The sequence below is a fragment of the Montipora foliosa genome, chromosome 3 (assembly GCF_036669935.1).
Source record: "Montipora foliosa isolate CH-2021 chromosome 3, ASM3666993v2, whole genome shotgun sequence".
Taxonomy (NCBI): Eukaryota; Metazoa; Cnidaria; class Anthozoa; order Scleractinia; family Acroporidae; genus Montipora; species Montipora foliosa.
In genome coordinates this window covers 20,000,707-20,008,206 of record NC_090871.1, presented here as the reverse complement: position 1 = coordinate 20,008,206, position 7,500 = coordinate 20,000,707, and the positions used below count along the sequence as shown (strand labels likewise).

Below are 7,500 nucleotides of genomic sequence, written 5' to 3'. Positions count from 1 at the left end.
CGAGCGTTAGCCCCTCGTCAGAGCGAATCGAGGAATTGTGGGTTATTTGTAGTTTTTATGGTAGAGTAGGAGCTACGCTATTGGCAACGTGAAAAATAGGAGTATATTAGTTAAATGAAAAGCGTTCGTTAATACCGTGAGGATTAAGGGTGCCGATTTGGAAGATGAATTTTTGTTCCAGATTCTTGCGGCTCTCCGTCGTACCTAGATGTAGGGAAAGGCCGCAGATAGCCATGTATTTTTTGGAGTGGTCAGGGTTTCCCCCACATCTACGCTACTCCCCCACCGACGCACCACACAGTTTCTTTAGAAACTACCCCCTTCATAAATGATCTAATTTGCCAGGGGATGTGGACAGTACTGACGCCTTTTACCTGTTGGTCAGGAGGAAGGACGAGGCCACCAGGATGTTTAAACCACAAAGTGTAAATCACTCTGAAGTACAAGGCAGCCATTACCAAAGAGGAGGAAAGAAAAAAAACAGACCATGACACAATCCCAAGTTGGTAAATCCACTGTTCTTGAGGCAAGCAAGCGTTGGTGTCCGGCTTATGATTTGTCGCAAAAAAAGCCGGGAGTGTAAGAACGATTGACAAAATCCAACAACTGGAAATGATCACCTAGAAAAAGATCAGGTTCAGTTATTTATGATGTGCTGGAAAGTAATGTGTTTAATTTTCGTCTTAAAATGAGATATATTGTTTGTTCTTTGTTTAAGATCAAATTTCGATAATTCATGACTTTTTTTCACGAGCTGTAACTTCATTAGGCTGAAGCCGCACCTATCCAGCTAAAGTTATGGGAGATTTTACATTTATAACAGTTTCCATGGCTAAAAATCTATCTCCTAAACCACAAGCGTCGAGCTTCCCCTGACACGAACTAATTAGAAACGAATTAAGGTGGCTCAAGCCAGTTTCAACACTTTCAAGAGACCTTGTTATTAGAATGATTGACACTGCAACACTTCATCACATAACAGCAATGTTATGGTACCATGTGAAAGACCAATTATTGCTGAACAAGATGCAGTCATTTTTTGACGTAACAAGTTACCATGACAACAGGAAGGCCTTGCGAAAAGACCCTACATCCTGGCTTTAGTTGCTCATATCTGCAAAATGAACTCGGTGACCCCAATTTTGTATTGAACAAAGGTAATCAGCAGGCCAAGATAAAACTCTCTGCAAAGTTTAAAAAGCTCTGTGGAACGGATTTAGAGCTACCTTAAAATTTCAATTATTTAAGGTGGCTCTGGACCCACACCACATCAATTCTTGACACTTTGCAGGATGTTTTTATTCTGCCAAGCTGATTACATTTCACAAATAACTAATTGGTTTCACTGAGTTCATTTTTGAGATATAAGCGGCTTAAGCCAAAATATGGGGTGTTCTTGCATGGCTTTCGTCAAAAACCATGGTATCATTTTACGTCACAAAAATGACCGAATCTTTTTCGTATGGTACCATAACATTTATTTGCTGTTAATCAAGTGATAAAGTGTTGTAGTGTCAATCCTTTCAAGTGTTGAAACTGGTTTGAGCCACCTTAAGTGCCATTGTCTGAGAAAGTGTTCCAGGGGCCAAAAGTTGTTGTCAACCCGTTTGGCTGAAACTTGGCACAAAAGTTGTTTTCCATGAGATATTTCAAAAGCCAATTTGTCTCACTTCTCTGACTTTAAGTTTTGGAGTTTCGGGGGGGGGGGGGGTCTCATTTTTTGCCCTTTGAGCACCAAAAATTCAGTCTTTCAGGGACATTTTTAAAGTGCCATAAATCCCAATTGGTAAATTGAACTCTACTGTAATAGAGTTTTCATTTCATACATGTAACTTTTCTCTGAAGGTATTGGACAGAGACCAGCCTGGGGCTAGACTTTGGCAAAAATTGAAGTCAAAATTAAAACCACAAATTGCCATTTTTCAAAAAATCAGCGTATCTACCTGCCTTCTTGCATAACTTCCGTACCTAAACCATTGTCTACTTTAGTGACCGAATTATCAAAATCAGTTGAGAAAAATATTTGGCTTATCAAGGTTTGTTGAAACGCTCCATGCCATAAACAAACCAAATTGTTCACAAAAGGCCCTTATTCTGTAGTTGGTGAGTGAAATGAATTGTTAAAGCCAAATCAGTTTCTTTGTTCAGAAATACTGTGACTCTTACCTTACAATTGCTCTTAAAAGGCATTTGATTAGCACAACAAACACGGTAGTATCGAAAACGAAGACCTCAAAAGCGAAGACCCGCTCGAAAACTGACGTAAAATTAAGTTTAATTCAAATGTTATTTTGAAGAGTTACCCCCTAAATAAGCAGATCTAAGGCGCCGATTACATAAGCCGGGCTGGCCCTGTTAGGCGGACTGGCTCCTTTAGCCGCGATTCCGGCACGTCTGAGAAACACACCAAGAATCAAATTTGAATGAAAAATCTCAGCCCGATTAGCCAAAATCCCGGCATTACGATGCCAGGATCCCAGCTAACTAGGCTGAGATTTTTTCATGTATTCGCCTTCACCGGGACAGCCCGGTTAGCCGGGAAAGCGATTTCTACCCACATCACTCCACTTTAGAGCAAAATGGCCCACGGAATAGTCGTTTTTTTTTTATGTTTAAATACAAGATGTATAAGGTAGCAAGCCTTAAGGATTCTTTAAATTGTAGAATGGTGAATTTTAATAACAATGTAGCGAGACAAACTTCCCTCCACTTCTTCTTGTTGATGTATCGTTTTTCACACGACATATTCTAAATCTGGTCAGTAAAAATGGAGTACTGCGGACTCGGACAGCGGACCCGGTATAAAAGTAGGACCAGGTTTGAAAACGTGACTGCGGACCGGGTCTAAAAGGGGGACTAGGCATAAAACACGGACTACGGACAGGGTATAAAATGCGGACTGAATATAAAACACTGTGAAAAAGGCACAGAGCAACGAAATAGCGATAGGCTGACGACATGAATTGAAGTCCGACATGAGAATGGTGGAAAAAGCGTGTCGGCGCCTGTGTTTCAAGTCATAATTCTTCTCCGTTGCTCCAAGCATGGAAAATCCCCATATTTTGTCAGGCCTGATTTTTTAAATGATTACAAGATAAAGTTAGCTTAACAAAAACTTTAGTTAGCATATAATCTATGTCTGTTAACAGCCTACATAGTTCTTGTAAATACCCACCAGTAAAGGAGCATGACCATGCATACATGGATATATTACAAACATACGAGCTGCAGTTTATGGCAGTGTCGATGTGACCTGTCATTTCAGAGTCCTTTAATTTAGAGCGGAGTAAATGAAACCATCCATCAAAAGGAATGCACAGTTAGGAGAGCTGGATAGTAAACAAAAAGCTTTTGTTGCCAAAAAAAAATAACCAAACGAGGCCTTGCATTGAGATGATTTATCACTTAACTGGCCCGCCATTTTGGACATAGGAGAGAGTGGGGACTAGACCGAGTTCGCATTCTTCTTCCGTTTCGCGGGTATGTTATGTCAGGTGTAAAAAATTCGAGGGTAATTTCACGATGGCATGCAGTTGGTTCCTTTGGAGAGGTAAGTGATCAGTGCGGTGCCACGTCATGGGCTGCGTACGAAAAAGGAATGTTTCCTGGGAGATATACATGACTGAATGGCTGAAGGAAAAGTACAAGGGGTCAGGTGCGTCCGGGGCAAGAGGAAGGCCTGGTCATATCAAAGCTACAGGTGATTCAAAATATTAGTAAGCAATCATACACGCGCACAAATGGCTTTTATCGCGATCCAGTAGACTCTTTTTATTGAACAGAGACCACGATATTTTACGATATTGTCATCTCAAATTGTTTGTTTGTGACCAAGATTTCTCTGGGTAATTTACTTGGTTCATGCAAAGAGAAACTAACATTCAAATAATTGTTCATAGAAAGGGCAAAAGAGCTGACTAAAATCTTTACTTTGAAAGGTAAAAGTACAGTTATTTTTATGGCAGCAATCTCTGAACCAAAAACAACGATAAGAATAACTTGAAGGCTGTTTTTCTTCTGCTCGCTCTGTTTTGTTTACATTCAATTCGAGCATGAAACTCTTCCGTTTTCTTACATTTCAGTGCTAGTTTCGTCAAAGAAAAATCTTTGCAAACATGCTGCATCGAAGCTTTTCGATCAAGTTGACATTTTAAGCGAGAAAATGCCTTGTTTCACGGATAACAATCTTGGTTACAAAAAATATTTGGATACATTTTTTTAATTGCTTATAATTAGTTATTTTAGTGTGTAAATAGAGGTGTTGAGCACAAAATTAACAACATCACAATCGATGTGGGACTCGAAGCAATTTTGGTGACTTACGATGAATGTTCAAATCAGTTAATAAAAACTCCGATATTATCACTCATAATATTATAAGTGACAGGTTCTCTCAGTCGGAACTCCAGCAGCTTCTAAAAAGCACTCGTCAGAACATGGACGCGGAGAACCAAAGACAAGGAATGAGATTTTCCGATGCAGGTTGAATATGGAGAAAGTTAGGGATCTTATAGAGTTCTTTTCCAGATCCACATTCCTCTAAGACGTAACCTTTGGAACAGAAATATTGAAACTTTCTTCAGGTGAGAGAATCCCCATCCCTTCAGTGGTTCGTGCAATGACTGCGTAGAAAATCATCTTCCTTTACCTCGAAAAGTGTCGTAAACATGGTGTGGAGCTTCTAAAGTAGCGTACCTGTTTCCGCCGGCTAGAGGTTTGTAGTGTGTCAAAGCAAAAGTCCTTGCAGGGGTTGGACAATACGTCAACGACTGGCGAAGAGGCATTCGAGACGATAGCCTCAATCGTTGAGAATCTAGGTCGACACGGTGCGGGTGTAACATGGACCCGAGACACCCTTCGATCAGGCATCGAAGTAATCCGCTATGATTTCTCTGACCCTCAGTCGGGTAAGGACTTATGTGACAGAAAGATCTCCCCTTGCAATCAGCGCCTTCGACATTATGTTGCTGAAAATGACAACGTGGAAAGGGCAAAAGACATAAACAAAGGCTTGGAGTCCCCACCAGGAATTGCAGGAACGAGCGTTGCGGAATACAAGATTGATCAATCAGCGATGTCAGCAGGCGCTGCTAATGACAAGATTCCGGGGATAACGAAATACAATAATTTCTCTCTGACGTCTAAAAGCATGGGCGTCTGGATAGCTTGCAATGCTGGAGAGGGCATGGATATAGAGGGTCTTGGAATGAACAAGATGTCTCTGGGCTCGAAAGGATTGAGGATTGGACGAAAAACATACCGCGTGTTAAACAAAAGAAATGCCAGGCAAAGGAAAAACACGATGTCACTGAGTCTGTCAATACTTTTAGCTGCCTTGAACCTGCTTGTATTGCCACCTTCAAGACAATCGAAGAGGCATATGAGCACATGGGCACAGGTCATCATATTATGACTTCAGAGAAGGAGACCATATACGGCAACGTACGTAGGCAGTGGGCAGCTCAGTAACGACATCACTAAAAGTTGCTGGCCAGAAAATTGGTAGGACAGATTATGTTCCTTTGGCGAACTTACGACTGAGCAAAGGGTGGGCCTTCAAGAAGCAGAAAGCTGCGGTGAGAATATATTCGAGTGTCAAAGAATTTCTGACAAATTTATTCAACAAGGGAGATAACTAAGGATCTTCACCAAAAAGCTATGCCAGCAGACGTGGTTGAGCAAATACAGAAAACTCTCCCATATGGAACAGACGGGGATGCTCGTCGGAAATTTTGAATTTAACCCCTAAAGGAGACCAATCTGGGCGTGGGTTAAGCAAATTTTGACCCCTAAAAGAGACCGCTTAAAACACACACAAATACGACATGCAATGAGTTTTAATGATATAAAGACATAATCATCGAATGCTGTTATCTAAAGTAGTTTTAAAATGCAAAATTTGACTTCTGTTTCTCTTCGCGTAATTCTGTGTTTCTTCGCGGATTCCTAAACGAGACCTTGGCGGCTTAAAATATTGGCGCTTTGCCCGGAACACCCTAAGCGAGACCAAAGTCCAAAATTTACACCCCTAAGCGAGACGACGAGCATCCCCGTCTGTTTCATATGGGAGTCCATCCCCCCGGGGGGTAGATTAGCCAAGGTTCTGGAAAAGCAAAAACAAACTCAGTCAGCTTCAGTCATTCTGCGAGTATTTCGACGTGGAAATTTCTGGTCGCACTAATCGTAAAGCATCGTAAATACATTTGTCCTTTGGCCATTTCAATTTCAACAGGAAAAGAAAACAAACAGCGGTTACAAACATTTTCATTTTATACTTGACGTTTCGTATGTTGCAACATACATCATCAGAAGTGACGGTTAAAACTGTTACACAAAATTTTAAAAAACTAGAGCGAGGCACTGGTGACTAGTTAAAAAGTGTGATAACAAAATCATAACTTCCGGAAGAAATTAATAAAGAAAAAGCTTCTCACTACCAATGTTTCCATTAAGAGAGGGTTTTAAGTCACTGATTAATAGCGTTTCTTTAATTTTACTCTTCAAGTCGGACTTTCCAATTACGAGGATTTCAAAATGGTCCCATTTGATGTTATGACCGGTAGAAATTGTATGGTCTGCATCAGCGGGAGGCGTGGCCGACTTGTGTAAGAGCTTTGAAATGCTCGGACTTCCTGTCATGGTTTGGGTCATTCATTAAAAAGTGAGGACCAAGACAGATTGAAATGTCAACTCAAAAATGCTTCTTACAGTTACATCTACTCTTATGATTATTCTAAACAAAAGTGAATTCTAACGAAGGAAGAATGGATGGCTCTTAACGATTTGCGAAATGATATTTCTATTATTATTACTAAACCTGACAAAGGAAATGGTGTTGTAATTGTCAACAGATATGATTACCTCAGCAAAATGAAACATTTGATTTCCGATGGAACGAAATTTAAGTCCTTGTCGCACAACCCAACCAAGTCTAGGGAGAACAGTCTTATTTCCTATCTTCGTAACCTCAAGCGAGATTGTATAATTGATGAAGCTACATTTAGAAAAATCCTTCCTTGTGGATCTACTGCTGGTGTTCTTTATGGTCTTCCTAAAGTCCACAAAACTGGTTGCCCCTTTCGCCCGATTGTCTCCTCAGTTAACACATGCAACTACAATCTTGCCTCTTTTCTAGTTAAGGTCCTTAAACCGATCTCCACCAACCAATTCACTATGAAGGACTCCTTCTCTTTTGTGTATTGGGTTACTCATCAACACAACGATGAAATAATGTGCTCTTTTGACGTGCGTTCCTTATTCACGAACGTTCCACTCAACGAGACAATAGAAGTTTGTCTTTCCAAGTTATACTCTCTTCCTGACCCTCCTAATGTAGTTTCTCGTCCCTCCATTTGGTTTATATATGTGGATGACACATTTTCGTTGTTCGACAGTGAAGCCACTGCGGCCAATTTTCTGCATTTTCTTAACACCAGTGGGATTCTTTCACTCCTAGAAAGTCTAAAATAAATTTAATCCGCACCCTCACCTACCCCTGCT

The 7,500-nt window shown here is 40.7% G+C and overlaps 1 pseudogene; it reads left to right on the top strand.

Moving 5' to 3' along the window:
- Positions 1 to 5,639, top strand: part of LOC137995370 (uncharacterized) — a 198,608-nt pseudogene extending 192,969 nt beyond the window's left edge.
- The last annotated feature ends 1,861 nt before the right edge of the window (positions 5,640 to 7,500 follow it).